General features: G+C 36.4%; 1 protein-coding gene across 10 annotated transcripts in view; it reads right to left on the bottom strand.

Moving 5' to 3' along the window:
• LOC145266937 (alpha-1,3-mannosyl-glycoprotein 2-beta-N-acetylglucosaminyltransferase-like) overlaps positions 1–16455 on the bottom strand; it is a 471814-nt gene that overhangs the window by 155708 nt on the left and 299651 nt on the right. The window contains exon 2 of one of the 10 annotated variants that reach the window (XM_080122744.1): positions 13688–13749. The exons of 7 other annotated variants lie outside the window; for them this stretch is intronic. The gene's annotated coding sequence lies outside the window, so the exon portion shown is untranslated. Of the gene's footprint in view, positions 1–6371; positions 6586–13687; positions 13750–16455 lie in introns of those variants that run through there. 2 more of the 10 variants (XM_080122750.1, XM_080122751.1) reach the window with 2 other exon arrangements.

The following is a 16455-nucleotide window of genomic DNA, read 5'->3' as shown; positions in this document are numbered from 1 at the left end:
TGGTGTGCGTCCTTTCAAATAAAAAACCAGATCACTGCTCAACATTCAACAGGCTCTATTTCACACCTGACTCAGTTCAAACACCTGTAAAACAGAAACCACAATTAGTTCAGAGCTGTAATTTGCCACATAACCCGTAGAGATATAAATCATTGTACATACAAAATTTCAGCTAGACAGACAACTGGAAGTGGGTCAAGGGCATTACTTATTGCACGCCCCTCGTAACCGATGGCATGCAAGTTAAATTTATTTTTTAACATTTTGAAATCACTACTATATATTGAGTACAATATAATAATTTAAACCTACGTCACTTCCGGTTTGGCGATGGGCACAACATCAAAGACATAACTCTTTTTCCACATTTTTTTTTCCTCCTTCGCGGTATGGGTTCGAACCTTAGTTTTTTTTTAGTTTTTTTTTTTGCTCAACACACACCTCCAAAAACCCGGGCAACACCAGGCACCCAGGCTAGTTGAATATAGATGTCAGCTCTACTACATAATCAAGTTACTTGAATTGATTTTTTTCGATAAAAGTTTTAAAATAAAGCTGTTTTCTTTAGGGCGACAATTTTATCGTTCCACCCTGTATATCTCGATTTGCATCGCTTTTTTGTTGCAGGAAAAGAGGAGTTATCAAGATTTTTTTTTTTTTACATAGGCATCACCACTTATCAAAGCCAAGAGGCCACTCGAGGATAGGGGTTAAAGAGTGTACAGTAAAAATTGGACAATATAGTAATCGCTAATCATGGAAATTCGGTAAATTTGTTAACTTATATGGAACGGTTATCAAAAACTTGTTAACGTTAGACTTGAAGACAACCATATTGTAGTCAGCTGGAAAGCAGGAAAACGGAAGACAATTCCACAGACGTGCAGTTCTAAGAAAGAAGCTTTGTTCATGGAATCTACGTTTAGGTTTAGGCACAGATAAAGAGTGGGGGAAATTAGTGATAGTGCTTTCTGCTAGACGGGTGTTTCTTGTGAAAGTCTGGCGAGGGGGGACCATAGATTGAAGCTCAGCCGAGCACTTGCCATGAAAATAACGATAAAGCAGAGACAAACTCGCAACATCTCTTCTATGAGAAAGAGGTTGCAGGGAAGAGAAAAGGACATCCCCTACGAGGCTACAAAGTCTATTTTGAACTCTATCAAGGTAGAATAAGTCCTTTCTAGCAGCTCCTGTCCAGATGTGGCAACAGTACTCCATCCTTGGACATACCTGGCTCTTATATAGATAGAGAATAGCATCAGCAGTGAGATATCAACTGGATCGATAGAAGGATCCCACCATTTTTCCAGCGGCCTTGGCAACGGATTTTATGTATGTGTTCCATTTAAGATAATGTATTGATTTACAATTTAGAGTTGAAATATTAATCAACGATTCAAAACATGGTTAAGCAGATAATGTCGTGCCAATTTTCGCAATGTGTGGTCGGTTGAGTCTGTGATGCGTTGGGATGCAGATGAAGATTGATATCGTAAAAGTCCAAATTCTGTGGTATAAATCATTCTCGAATTACGGTCGGAGTTCGTCTGGTTTGGAAAATATGCAGGAATTGTTATCTTTATCAATTCATTCTGACGTAACCAAGCGGATGATTTTGATTGGTGTAAACTACCGTCATTTTTCATCAGCATCATATTTTCTGAACTTTTGAGATGAGGATTGGTTATTTGCATTATTTGGATTCTTCAGACTACTGATCCCATTTTTAGTTTATTTTCACAACGTTTCGATCAATCTTACCTCCGACCTTCTTGTGTATACTCTCCGTGTATCTTGTCAAACTTAGGAAGCAGCATGGAATTTCGAACAGAACCCCTTATTTAATTCACGATGTAGCATGCTCTCATTCATGACTGGATAGAAGTCCTAAGTAATTTTCAAGCATGTTCAACCTTTAAAAGAAGGTTACATTGACAACTGAATTTTTACAAGTATTCTAACCACTGCTCTACAGGTCCTTGCGTTCTGTGGACCCATGGCAAAGTGGTTAGGGTACTTGGAAAAATCAATTGTAAAAGTGATATTCTCCTGAAAATTGAAGGTTCAATTCTCGGTGTGGGTGACTGAAAAATACAATTACAAATTATTTACGACCTCTATCCAGTCATGGCTGATGGAAAGAGAGAATGCTACCCCTCTGAAGTAAATAAAGGTTTCCATTCGAAATTCTGCCCAAATTTTCAGATTCAACAGAAATATTCCCGAATTCAACATGGTACACCTGAAGAAGGTCGGAGGTTACATCGACCAAAATGTTGTGAAAATCACACTCATGATGAGAACAGTAGTCCGAATAATACGAATAATCCATCCTCATCTAAAAATTCAGAAACGTAAGTTCACCACATCTTGAACACTGGCTGACCAGGCACGACGATCCAAGGCTGCTTCTATTACGAGTGCAAGCCATTTGTGGTTCTAGTGATGAAGCCTGTAAAGATGAGGGCCCAGAATCAGTTCAGCATCCTGCTTCACCATCCTGAGCCAGGTTTAGAGTTTTGTGTGTTAAGATGAGAAGCATTTAGCTTTGAAATGCCATCGCCTAAAGAGTTTTTTTTTTATCTAATTGATATCCTTTCCAAGAAATCAACAGCACACCATGTTGGGGTTGGTGATTGTTATCGAGTGTGTGTGTTGGGGGGAACTACGTTGTGTATCACACTTGAGGCAAACACTTTATTAATAGGAAGAAAGACATCCTCAACTGCATCAGCAATACTCAGATTACCTTCCGTCGACTCTGATCGCAGCTCTTGTTTTGAAAAGAAATAAGACTAATAACTAAGTCAGGATCTACTATTCTCCTTTATGGCTGTGAGACTTTGTGTATGCGCACAAGTGACGTTTCTTCCAGTCTGGTGGTGGTGCTGCTGAGTTCCCAGATGAAGTTATCTCGGCGTCAACGAAGGGTGAGGCTGAACCAATGAACGCACCTGGCAAGGAGAGATTTTTAGGGGGAGTGGATCTTGCAGCAAGCGCGAACTGAACTGTTGTCAGTAAACACAAAGGATATGACATAGGTAGTGATGGTTGAATACCTCTAGTTTAAGCCAAGTACGTCCAAAGATGGAGTACTTCTGCCACATCTGGGCTGGAGCTGCTAAAAATAGCCTATCTTGCCTTGACAGAGTACAAAATAGACTTCATGGCTTAGTGGAGGATGCCCTTTTCTCTTCCCTGCAGCCTCTCTCCCACAGAAGAGGCGTTGTGAGCCTATCTTTGTTTTATCGTTACTTCCATGGCAATGATCGTCTGAGCTCCAATCCCTGGTCCCCCCTCGCCAATCTTCCACAAAAAACACCCGTCTAGCTGAAACCACTGTCAGTAATTTTCCTCACTCTTTATCTGTGCCTAAATCAAAATGTAGATTCCATAAACAAAGCTTCTTTCTTAGAAGTACACGCCTGTGGAACTCTGTTCCGTTTGCTTGTTTCCCACCTGACTACAACCTGAATATGTTCAAGTCCAACATAAACAAATTCCTGATGAACCGCCCCTTAAGTAAGACACTTTATCAAATCTCAACACTAACGTACTTTGCACGCAATAACCCTTATCCTCGAGTGGCTCCCAGGCCTTGATAAGTGGTGACCACCTCGTAAAAAAAAAAAAAAAAAAAAAAAAAAAAAGAGAAACTTGAGCCTCATGTAGGATTCCAAAAATGACAAATATCATTTATTTATTTTTTGACAATAAAAAAATACGGACAGACGTGTTTGTTTATTAGAAGGACAGGCAGCTCCTGCCAAGATGTGGCAGCAGTACTCCATCCTTGGACATACTTGGCTTTTATATAGATAGAGAATTGCATCAGCAGTGAGACATCTTCTGGAGTGGTAGAAGGATCCTACTATTTTTCCAGCGACCTTGGCAATAAACTTGATGTTCATGTTCCATTTCAGGTCAGGAGTAAAGGTCAAGCCCAAAAGCTTATCAAAACATGGAGCTTCCCCTAGTCGAAAGCCATCCATTTCAATTGATGCCAGATGGGGATCAGAGCGTTAATGATGTAAAGATAGGAGCTTGGTTTTAAATGCATTAAAAGTAACCAGCCACCTCTTTCCCCACTGTACCACGCGCTCGAGATCAGAGGAGAGAGAATTCTGATACCCGATTAATGGTCACAGCACGTGTTAAAAACAGGGGAAAGTTATAGCTTATTAATTTTCAAGTGTTTTATGCCAAATTGATAGTTGAATATATGGTAAAATTTGTGTTCATTTTCCTTTTTTTTTTCTTTTTTTTACAAAGGAGTCACCACTTACCAAGGCCAAAGGCCACTCGAGGGTAAAGGTTAATAAATGTACAGTGGTCAATGGGAAAATCTCATAGTAATCGTTAGTAGTGGAAATTTGGTAAATTGGATTACTCAAGGGGAACGGCACATCAAGAACTTGTTTATGCTGGACTTGAAGACGACCATATTATAGTCAGCCGGTAAGCAGGCAAACGGAAGAGATTTCCACAGGCGTTCAGTTCTAAGAAGGAAGCTTTGTTCTTGGAATCTATGTTTAGGTCTAGGCACAGATAAAGAGTGGAAAAAATTATTGATAGTGTTCTCAGCTAGACGAGTGTTTCTCGTGTAAGTTTGGGGAGGGGGGACAATAGATTGGAGCTCAGAAGAGGACTTGCCATGAAAATAATAATAAAAAAAGAGACAGGCTCGGAACGTCTAATTTTTCATCGAATGGATACCATAATATTTAATTCACTGCACCTTATCACAAAGGTCCATACAAAATTTCAGCCATATCGGCCCATTAGTTTCCTAGAAAATTTCTAGAATATATGTGATATCGTGGTGACTAATCCGTACAAATTCCTAACTGTGCATCGAATAGATACCATAATACTTAGTTCGCTGCACCTAATCATAGCAAGGATCCATATAACATTCCAGTCAGATTAGCTCAGCAGTTTCTGGAAAAAGAAGTCAAGCATGCATGATCCCCCGTGAGTGCAAAGTGAACGAGGCATAAAAAAAACAAATGACTAAGTTCAGCATTTGCCCCCCCCCCCTCCCATTTAGCCCCCAAATCCCCAGAGGACGTCAGATCCTAGTGAAAATGAACAAACGGTGCAGTTTTAGGCCTTTGAGTTCTGCACCATGCAAAAAAAAAAAAAAAAAAAAGAAATGACCAAGTTCACCATTTCCCCCCCCCCCCATTTAGCCCCGAAAGTCCCCAAAGCCTTAACATATTTAAATTTGAGTTCAGCACCGTACAAAACTGCTAAATAGATATCCACAGAAAATTTTGGATAGATATGGTAAAATACTCCCCCAAAATAGAGTGTTTTTATTAGCCGTAAAAGAGCCCTGGGGCACACCCAGGAGTTATCGCGAAGTATAGACAAACAAAATTATGTAGAAATCAGTTAGTTACAACTTTTCAGAAAGTTTTATAAAAATCCAAGGCATCAATTGTTTTTAATAAGCACAAAAATGTCAATTTTAGCCATTTTAACCCGAAAGGCACCACTTACTTTTGGACGTTCCTATTTTGAAAAAAAAAAATAAATAATTGTTATAATTCGTTTTCTATCCTTTGCAAATGATTCAAATTTTAGTATGTTATTATGGATGATAACGGCTACCAGTTGTCAAAATTTCAGCTTTTCACAGTTGTAATTTCTAACAAATATTAAGTTTTAAAATTTTGTCCCGTAGTTTTGGATGCTACTGTATATCAGAATCGGCAAGTTAGAACAGAATCTGTAATTGTATCGGAATCAGGGAAAATATTAAAATTGTTTCATCACTAATCTATATAAATAAAACACTAGATGTATGTGTGTGTCTGTCTGTCTGTGTGTAAATATTTAACTGATAAACTTTTAAACTACTAGTCACAGGAAATAGTAATCATACACCAAGGATGATTTATAGCGAGGAAAATCTTTGTTTGGATGGATGAATAATGTGTACAGAAATATGTGGCAAGTTAAAACGCAAAATGTTAATTCAACTTGCCGGCATATTTCTATTTCTTTCTGTGCTTGTCCAAATTCAGTTCATTGCGTAAAGTCGTTTAATATTAACTCTTTCTTATCTGTCTCTCGATAGCTACATCGATAGAGAATGCAGCTGAAGCGCTACATGTTTTGGTTTCGATTTTAGCTGATGGCACGCAAGTCATTTCTTTTTTTTTTTTTTAATTTTTGAAATCAGTACTATATATTAGGTACAATATAGTATTCAATAGAGAATTGGCTTATAGTAATAAATACGATATCTGCATGAATTGAAATATATTTAAGTGTATTTTACGACCAAGCAAGCCCTCCGCTAGCTCTCAAATAAAATTTTTTTAAAAATCTGATTCAAATCATATCATCAAAATGACACTTACCGGCATAAGCGTTCGAACCGGGCCTCAAATTGATTCTTGCATAAATGAAGCAATATTTAAATGCTAGCAACCAATCAGAACTCAGGGAATAGATTTGTTCATCTAAGCACACCAGAACATCGCGGCCTGCTTATGTAGCAACTCTCTGGTGTATTTGGTACAGATTTGAATCTGTATCAAATACACTTCTTACTGGTCAGACAACTGAACACTGAAAACTAAATTCAATTTACGCCTTCAACAAGCTCAAATTTCAGTTATCTAAAGAACTGTCATGTCGTAAACTAAATCATACAATTATTAATTGATAAGTGTTTAGATTTTGAAGGAGGAGGGACACCAGATGTTGTGGCTTAAAAAGCGAAAGGGTAACATTAGACTCAGCGTATATACGAAGAAAAAGGAAAGTAATTAAAGTGTTCAATATTTGATTATATTTACATGGGAATTTCGTATGGGAAAAAAGTTATTTGAAATGTTTAATATCTAATACCTCGTTTATAGCAATGCTATAAAAATCCATCGTTCTTGCCTCTTATTAATTATTTCATTTAATTAATTTTTTCTGGAAATCGCTCGAGACAAGGCATGAAACCACTTGATGTAAGCAAGAGTGAAAGATGATTTTTTATTAAAAAATTTTTTTTTATTCAATTTTCACCCCAAACAAAGCACAGTGTCACTTTGAAGCAGGGGGCTATTATCGGGGACATAATTTGCAGGGATGTTATTAAGAGAGATGAGCAGCAAGATGTCTGTACACATTACACTTAAACTTCTGCATGTCAGTACAGTTCGGAAAGCAGAATCCCGGAAGGGGTTCCAAAGTCTAGCAGTTTTGGGGAAGAAACTATTGGAGTAGAAGGCCTTCTTACACCTAGGGATCTATACTGTGAAGGGGTGGGATTTAACTGCTTGTAGGGTTTTTCAGGAGTATTTACATCGAGGGGGAACAAGTGCTTGTAGTTCATCAGAGCATTCACTGTTAAAGTACTTGTAGAACAGGCAGAGGGATGCAAGATTCCGTCGATGGGACAGAGGCTGAAGCCTAGATCATTGCAAAGAAAGGAGATACCTATTGACCTTAGTCTTGAAAAGACCAAGGCTGTAGGTAGAAAGAAAACAGTGAACAGGAAGAGAGTTCCACAATCTTGCAGTCCTTGAAAAGAAGTTACTAGAATAGGAAGGTGTATTATCAGATTGACAAGAAAGTTCTTGTGGTTTTTAACTTCAATTTAGATGAATATATCTCGGCTCAAACATTTATTGATCGAAATAAGCACCATCAGAAGCAACATAATTCGAAATAAGCACCATCAGAAGCAACATAATTCTGTCAACAAAAATACAAGTGTATTTATGCCAGTAATGCCAAAATCTTGCTTCTGGTGGCGATGAAGTCGTTGAAAGATTTTGTTTTTTTTATATCGCTTAGGTTTTTTAAGCATTACTCATGCATAAAGTTGTTGAGATGCTTGAAAAAGTGGTAGTTTGTAAGTTTGTAAGTATTTGAGAGTATGGTGGATGAAGCAGAATTTCATAGCCTGATTTATTCAACTTCTGCAGTGTTGGTTTAGCAACGTGTGGTCGGGCATCGTCGTGGAGGAGAAGTGAACCTTTTCTGTTGACTAATGCTGGGTATTGTTGGTGAAATTTTTGATGCATTTCATCCAATTGTTGACAGTACTTGTCCACCATAATGGTTTCGCCTGTATTAAAAAAACTAATGGATAAGACCGGTCGCAGACCACCAAACAATCAGCATGAACTTCTTTTGGTGCAACTCTGACTTTGGAAAGTGTCATGGAACTTAATCAGTCAGCGTCGCCAGTTATCGTAAAGAACCCATTTTTCATTGCAAGTCACAACCTGACTGAGAAAGCAGAGTGATATCTAATGCAAACGACTTGTAATAGTTAAAATTTTCAGGATGCAAAACTCGTGCAATGTTTGTCGTATAAAAATGGATCCACTTTGCAAAAAGTCACGCTTAAAATGGTCCTTGATTTTATTTGAGCAAGTTATTCTTCGATCCCACTTCTTAGAGATATACGGGATGATCCACCCTTCTCTCCCAGAGGTCATCGAATTAACACTATGGAATTATTTATTTCCAGAAATACTGAAGTCAACTAAAAAAATCATGCCTTTTCTTCTTAATACTGCCATCTTGTTTAGGTATGACTAGCATTTCAGCCCGGTGTTGCCCGGGCATTTGGAGGTGTATGTTCAGAAAGAAAAAAAAAAAAGAAAAAGCGGTCAATTTTTTTAACTTTGACCCCTATTATGACCCCTTAACATTTGTTTTGGGCTCAAATCAAGTTATTAAGTTAGATCCATGTCCAACGAACCTATATCTAAAATTTCAAGTGTTTACACACAAAATTGTCGGAGAAGTTTGGTAGAGTTCTCAAAAAATCAAATCGTTGAACTTTGACTTTAACAGCCAAATTTCTGGCCGAAAACTGATCAAAGATTTTCCCAAATCTCAGTACCTTATATATCAAATTTCGAGTCTGTAGAATTAAAATTGACAGTTATTGCATAGGGAAATGTACACAGACACACACACACAGACAGACATGTTCACTTATAGATATATAGATTTTATTCTGCTGGACTGGGGGCAATTTGCATCGATTAATTGCCTATGTTGTGTGTTGGTTAACGTGGTATTGAGTTGAACCCGACTTACTTGTGTCGGGCAGGTGCAGAAAGGTCAAGGGGATACCGGTGACATATCAGACTCAATGATTTCTGTTAACAGAGTGTGCACCTGCATGCTAAAAACTGAGTCAGTGCATTTTAGGTGCAGGCCAGTTAACGAAGGGGTGCCACCCCTCACACATACACCAGTAGAAGAGAGTGGACAGTCGATTGGAGTCAAAGTTGGTAGACAGTCGGACGAGCTAGTTTTGAGATCAGAAGGATCAGAGGAAAGATGTGTCGACGGAAACACAAAAAAGTTTGAGTCCACAATGTGAGGGGGGCTCCCCAGTTCACCTATATATGAAATAATGAGATCTTTGCCAGAAAATCGGCGTTGTTTTCTTTTTATATGCGCTTTACAGATCGACCAATGACGAGAAGAACCACATCCCAGAAAACACAAAATAACAAAAAAAGGTATGCTGATCTCTTAACATGTATATATGCACACACGTAGTTAAAAACTACTAAGGTAGATACACAACTTAAGGGTTCTTAAAGGAGCTCGATCACATGTATACACACATGACTGTATCAATGTATATAAACTGTATATAAGGCTTGTATATATAGTGAAATAGGAAAGTTTGAGACCCATCGCAGAGCACCAGGTGGAATCTACATTGCACTGTAGAGAACCTGCTGTTGATTTCATAAAAATATTTCTATATAAAATGGCTTGAATTAAAATTTAAAATGCAAAAGTCAAGTATCATGCTTCAATTGTGCTTTAAACAGAAACATTCATTCCGAACACACGTTTGTCATATCAAAAAACATACTGTTTATTTTATATGCCTGGCCTTACCGCTTGTGCGGTGATAATGGCTTGCATTTAAGTTTAAAATGAGAAAGTCATGGTGCAATTGTTCTTTAAACCGAAACATTCATTTTGAACGCGCCCCTGTCATATAATCGAACCTACTACTAATTTTATGTGTCGGATTTTTCAGCTTTTGTGGAAATAAAAAAAAATGTAATCCTTTGACCTGCTTCGCACCCCTCCATGATCCTGCATCCCAGAGGAGATGCAGTTTGAAAAAAAAAATGGAGACACATAGACACACACATACATCGTGAGTTTTATAAATTAGATTATCACTTAATTTACCAGTAATTCCATTGCACTTCTTGTGTACCAAATATTCTACCAAATAAATCTATATATCTATAAAAATGAAATTGTCTGCGTGTGTGAGTACATTTCCCTACCGAACTACTCTGTCAATTTTCAGTCTACAGACTCGAGATTTAACATAAGGAGTATTTAGATTTGGGAAAATCTTTTTAATTGGTTTTCGGCTGGAAATTTGGCTGCCAAGGGATCAAAGTTCAACGATTTGATCTTTGAAACGTCTACCAAACTCCTGTCAATTTTGGGTTTAAACACTTGAAATTTTAGATGCAGGTTACTTGGACATGGATCAAACGTTTTAATTTGATTTGCCCCCACAACAATGTTAAGGCGTTAAAATTGGGGTCAAAGTTTTTAATAAATTTGACCTCTGCAATCTCTACCAAATCACTCAGAAAATTTTTGGTCTAAACATTTGACATAAAGTGTATTCAGACATAGGGCAAGCTTTGTAATTGGTTTTTGGCTGAAAATTTGGCTGCCAAGGGGTCAAAGTTCAAATGATTTGACCGTTGCGGTCTCTAGCAAACTATTCAGCCAATTTCAGGCCCAAACATTTTAAATTTTACATAAAGAGTATTCAGGCATGCAGCAAGCTTTTTAATCAGTTTTTGGGCGAAAATTTGGCTACCAAAAGGTCAAAGTTGAAAGACTACCAAACTCGTCTGCCAATTTTGAGTCTAAACACTTGAAATTTTAGATGTAGGTTACCTGGACAGGAGTCAAACGTTTTAATATATATATATATATATATATATATATATATATATATATATATATATATATGCACATAAAGTTATGAAAAGTACATAAGGCCCGAACAAATCCGGGCTGAATTGCTAGTATTACAATAAAATGAATTTTACCAGACTCCCTTTTCCACAAACTTAGCAGGAGAACTTTGACTTTTTGGGGATGTTTTCCAACACTACAAGCACTTTGGTCTTGGTAGCATTCACTCTCAGACCTTACTTTTTATTGCATTTTTCAGAGTCTTTAACTCTGTAAGAAGACCTTCCACTCTTTCACAGAGCACCTATCTTGCCATGACGGAGTTCAAAACTAACTTCGTAATCTAGTAGGCGATCCCCTTTTTCTCTTCTCTGAACAGAAAAGACATTGTGAGCCTGTCTCTGCTCTTTCGTTATTTTTGTGGCAAGTGTTCGACTGAGCTCCAATCTATGCCCCCCCCCCCGCTAATCTTTCACACAAAACGCTCACCTATCCAAAATTGCTATCAATAATTTCCCTCCCACTCTCTATCGGTGCCTTTAACCCTTATCGCCGAATGGTTTCCGGGCCTTGATCAGTGGTGACCTCCATGCAAAAAAAAAAAAACAAAAAAAAACTAAGCGTGGATTCCATGAACAAAACTTTTTTCTTAGAACCTGTGTAACTCTGTTCCGCTGGTCTGCTTTCCAGCTGACTACAATATTGCCATCTTCAAGTCTAATGTAAACAAGTTCTTATTGTGTAATATCGCAGCTACAAACAAACAAATATAAATAAATCCAACTCGGCTTTTCTTTCTGCTTTAGAAAAAAAGATTTTATTACCATTGCTTTCTAAACAAGGTTTTTTGTTTTTTCTTCTCTGCTCGACCACACGGAGGCCGTAGACAACCATTTCTCATCTTCAACTTTACGCGTCAATCTTTTCAACCGCACTTTTTCTTTTCCCAAAATTTTACCCATCCATCTCACTTTGGTGTCAACTTTGTTTCTCCCCGATCACGTGGTGCCCTTTTCGACTCTTTTTCTTTTTCGTACAAGCTTGCACATGCTTCCTAATTTGCATACGTGTTCAAACACTGCTGCTGCTAATACAATCGCTTGCCATCCATCCTTCACATTTCCCATGCGCTCTATTACACAAGTACAAATATTTTTATGTTTTTACTAAGGTGTCACCATTTATCAAGGCCAAAAAGCCACTCGAGGATAAGGATTAATAAGTATCAGATTGACAGTGAGATAACACCGTGGTTGTTAATGAGGGTAGTGATTGGGCAGAATTTGATCACTTAAGAAGGTGGCTCAATAAGAATTTGTTTACATTGGACTTGAAAAGGACCATGATCTAGTTAGTTGGGAAGCAGTCCTGCAGTTCTGTGATTCACAGACAGACAGTTCCAGGAAAAAAAACTTTGATTATGGAAATTTTTTTTAGTTTTAAGGAGAGGGAGGGAAGGAGAGAGAGAGAGAGAGAGAGAGAGAGAGAGAGAGAGAGAGAGAGAGAGGGAGGAAAACTATTGACGGTGGACAAGTTTTTGCAGAGAGGAGAGGGGGTCGTAGATTGAAGGTTAGCCAGACTCCTGCATGAAACAATATATTAGAGAAATACTAACAATGTCTCCTGAGCATCCAGCATCTTTTCCGAATAACCTGAATGAAATTCTCATGACAACGCTTCAAGTCTGCTGATTTCTTTTGTTATGAAAATACTAGCTGTGTTGACCCAGCACTGCCCGGGTGTAAAGAGGAAATGACTGTCTTGTTTAAGAAATTAAAATCGATTTGGGCATTACTGCGGTAGTCAAAGTGAAATAACTCAATTCATTATTAATTCCATCAAAGGAAAATAATCATATAAGTTATTTCCCTTGAGCTTTTTAATGGGTAAGAATATTTGGTGAGTAATAGAAAATTTATCTACCATAAAAGTTTTCAGAGAATAATTATTTTCATAAAAAATAAACATGAAATAAAATATATTTGTGTCAATAACATAGTGAAAGGGAAAAAAAAAAGCATAAAAAAGGCTAGTCTAAATCAAGCATCGATATATTAATATTGTTATCTGAGTCTGATACTACTGAGATAATAAAATGGGTACTTATGCACTTATGTTACCGTGTTGAAATAATAACATTTAGAAAGCCATTCTTAACATGAGGTGGGGGAGGGATGTTTTGTAACTAATCTGTACTTTCACCTAACAATGTAATAAAAATGATATCGAATAATTTCAATTTAATTTAAAAATACTATTTACAAAATAGCACGGTAGCATAAGTGCATAAGCACCAAATAATGACTGGTATTATTTGGATTATACAGCCATCTGTTGTCATCTTGAGTGCTATTTTCACAACATTTTGGTTGATGTAACCTTCAAACTTCTTCAGGAATATCTTGTCAAACTCGGGAATCTGCACAGAATTTATTTGATCCATGCATGCCCTTATTTCATGACTGGGTAAATGTCACAAGTAATTTGCAATTGTATTTTACATGCTGCCTGTACTGAAGATTGGACCTTCAACCTCCAGAAAAGTGTAAACTACAACTAAATTTTACCAAGGAATTCAGTAACTTGCAGTCTCGTGGCGTAGTGGATCACATCGACCAAAATGTGAAAATAACATTCAAAGTGAGAATGGTAGTCCAAATAATTCAAAATAATCCAAATAATACCAATTATGCAATCCTTATCTCAAAAATTCACAAAGTGATTGAATCTATCTACTCACCAAAGTTCTGAAAAAAGGACCAGAAAAATGGCAAGAATTGATTGAAACAAACAGCAACTTACCTATAAAGCAAAAAATAAAATTAAAATTAGATACATAAAAACTTGGTCCAATGTAATTTCAGGATTGAAAAGAAATTTTGGCAATTTCGCAGTCTAGTTAACAGTCAAGAAATTTAAAAACAAACAAATTATATAATAAATATCTTTTACCAAATGTAATAAAATTTACTTTTTTTACCGACCTGTATAGTTTTACAATTCTGAAACTTTCAAAGTTTTTATTTTGATAGTAGATTTCGCTGATACCTGTCTTTCAGATACAGTAAGAATCCCACATGGCTGACCAAGTCAATCCTTAAAATAAAGTTAAAAAAAAAAAAAAAAAAAAAAAACTTATCTTAACACTTAACCTAAGTCTGACTAGCAATATTCCCCATTGAAGAAATTTTTTTTTTACTAAAAATAGAAAAAAAAAAAAAAAAAAAAAAAAAAATCGACCGCTGTCTTTGATTGAATTGTTTTTGGCTTATTCAAAGTAGCGATAACATATTCAGAGATAATAAATCTGTCAGTTTTAGAACATTAAAACTATACAGGTCGGTCGAAAATAAAATTATTTGTTGTAAATTTTTGATTACTTAGCATGAACTATATTGTATATTAAAAATCGAAATAAGCCAAATTATTGTCATCAAAAAATTTACGAAACAAAAATTAAAAAAAAAAAAAAAAATAGAACTCAAGCGTTCGTTTTATAAATAAATATAAATAGCATTGTGTAAATAAGTTAAAAGGATTGATACGCCATAAAACCGAGTCAGCAAACCACGAATCATTTACCGTATTTGGGATTTTGCATGTTGTAAACTGACAAATTAAGTTTTGATTCTGACTAGCCAATATTTGTTATTGTTGTGTCATGTTATTGGAAATAAACTAATATACTTGACTACAATTTACTTTTTTTTTTTACTACACAGGAATCACCACTTATCAAGGCCCAGAGGCCACTCGAGGATAAGGGTTAATGGGTATACATTAGTCAATGTGATTATAGCGTTTTTAACATAGTGGAATTTTTGTAAGTTGGATAAGATAGGAGGACGGTTCAGCAAGAACTTGTTTACATTGGACTTGAAGACAGATTGTAGTCAGCTGGGAAACAGGCCAACGGAAGAGAGATTCACAGGCGTGCAGTTCTAAGGAAGAAGCTCCGCTCATGGAATCTACATCTAGGTTTAGGCACAGATAAAGAGTGTAGGAAACTATTGGTAGTGGTTCTGGCTAGACGAGTGTTTTTCATGAAAGTTTGTTGAGGGGGGGGCGACCATAGATTGAAGCTCAGATGAGCACCTGCCATGGAAATAACGATAAAGCAGAGATAGGCTCGCAACATCTTTTCTGTGGGAAAAAGGTTGCAGGGAAGAGAAAAGAGCATCCCCCACTAAGCTACAAAGTCTTTTTTGAACTCTGTCAAGGCAGGATAAACTGCTTCTAGCAGCTCCAGCCTAGATGTAGCAACAGTACTCCATCATTGGCCGAACCTGGCTTTTATATAGGTAGTAAATTTCATCAGGAGTGAGATATCTACTGGAGCCGTAGAAGGATCCTACCATTTTCCCAGCGACCTTGGCGACAGATTTGATGTATGTGTTCCATTTCAAATCGGGAGTAAAGGTGTTTTTACTATTGAGTTGAAACTTTGTGTAATGACTAAAAATAGCTTCCAATACAAAAATATTTCTTTTATTTAGAAAGCAAAATACTGACTCTCCTACAAAAGCGATATTGAGTACATGTGATATATTTTAGAAACCAAGAAGCTATAAATTCAAGATAAAAGTAATTTACACAAAAAGTCACGTTGCACTTTTGGCAATAAGTTAGTGGCTTACTCTTGCAGAACTCATTTATATAAGTTCATACATCATCAACCAAATGCAATTTTAGCAAATTTACCAAGAATTTTTTAAGAGAATTTCAACAACTCTCGGATAAAAGTTGATGAAAGTTGATAAATATAGAAATTTTATCCTTTCTTCAGAATAATTATACAGTTAGCCGTACTCTTGTATAATATAATATATATATATATATATATATATATATATATAAAAGCAAAAAATTGTGTTATTGTATGTCCGCCAAAGGCTTTTTTTGCCCGGCTTCTCGGTCGGGTCACTCCTTAAAACTGATAATGATAAAGCAGAGATAGGCTTGCAACATCTTTTCTGTGGGAAAAAGGTTGCAGGGAAGAGAAAAGAGCATTCCCCACTAAGCTATAAATTCAAGATAAAAGCAATTTACACAAAAAGTCACGTTGCACTTTTGGCAATAAGTTAGTGGCTTACTCTTGCAGAACTCATTTACATAAGTTCATACATTATATATATATTAATTTCTTTTAGATATAATATAAAGGAAAAAAATATGTGTATGTATACATATCAATAAATCAAACAAATGCAATTTTAGCAAATTTACCAAGAATTTTTAAGAGGGTTTCCACAACTTTCGGATAAAAGTTGATGAAAGTTGATAAATATAGAAATTTTATCCTTTCTTCAGAATAATTATACAGTTAGCCGTACTCTTGTATAATATAATCTCTCTCTCTCTCTCTCTATATATATATATATATATCTATATATATAAAAGCCAAACGTCTGTGTGTATGTATGTATGTTTGTTTGTAACGCTAAAACCTTTGAAAGACGGAACCAAACTTGACAAATTTGGTATCATATCGAAGCCCCATCACCCGGA

This window comes from Euprymna scolopes, chromosome 42, assembly GCF_053919585.1.
Source record: "Euprymna scolopes isolate OS-2025 chromosome 42, ASM5391958v1, whole genome shotgun sequence".
Classification (NCBI taxonomy): domain Eukaryota; kingdom Metazoa; phylum Mollusca; class Cephalopoda; order Sepiida; family Sepiolidae; genus Euprymna; species Euprymna scolopes.
The sequence above is the reverse complement of the archived record's forward strand: the minus strand, read 5'-3'. Positions and strand labels throughout refer to the sequence as shown.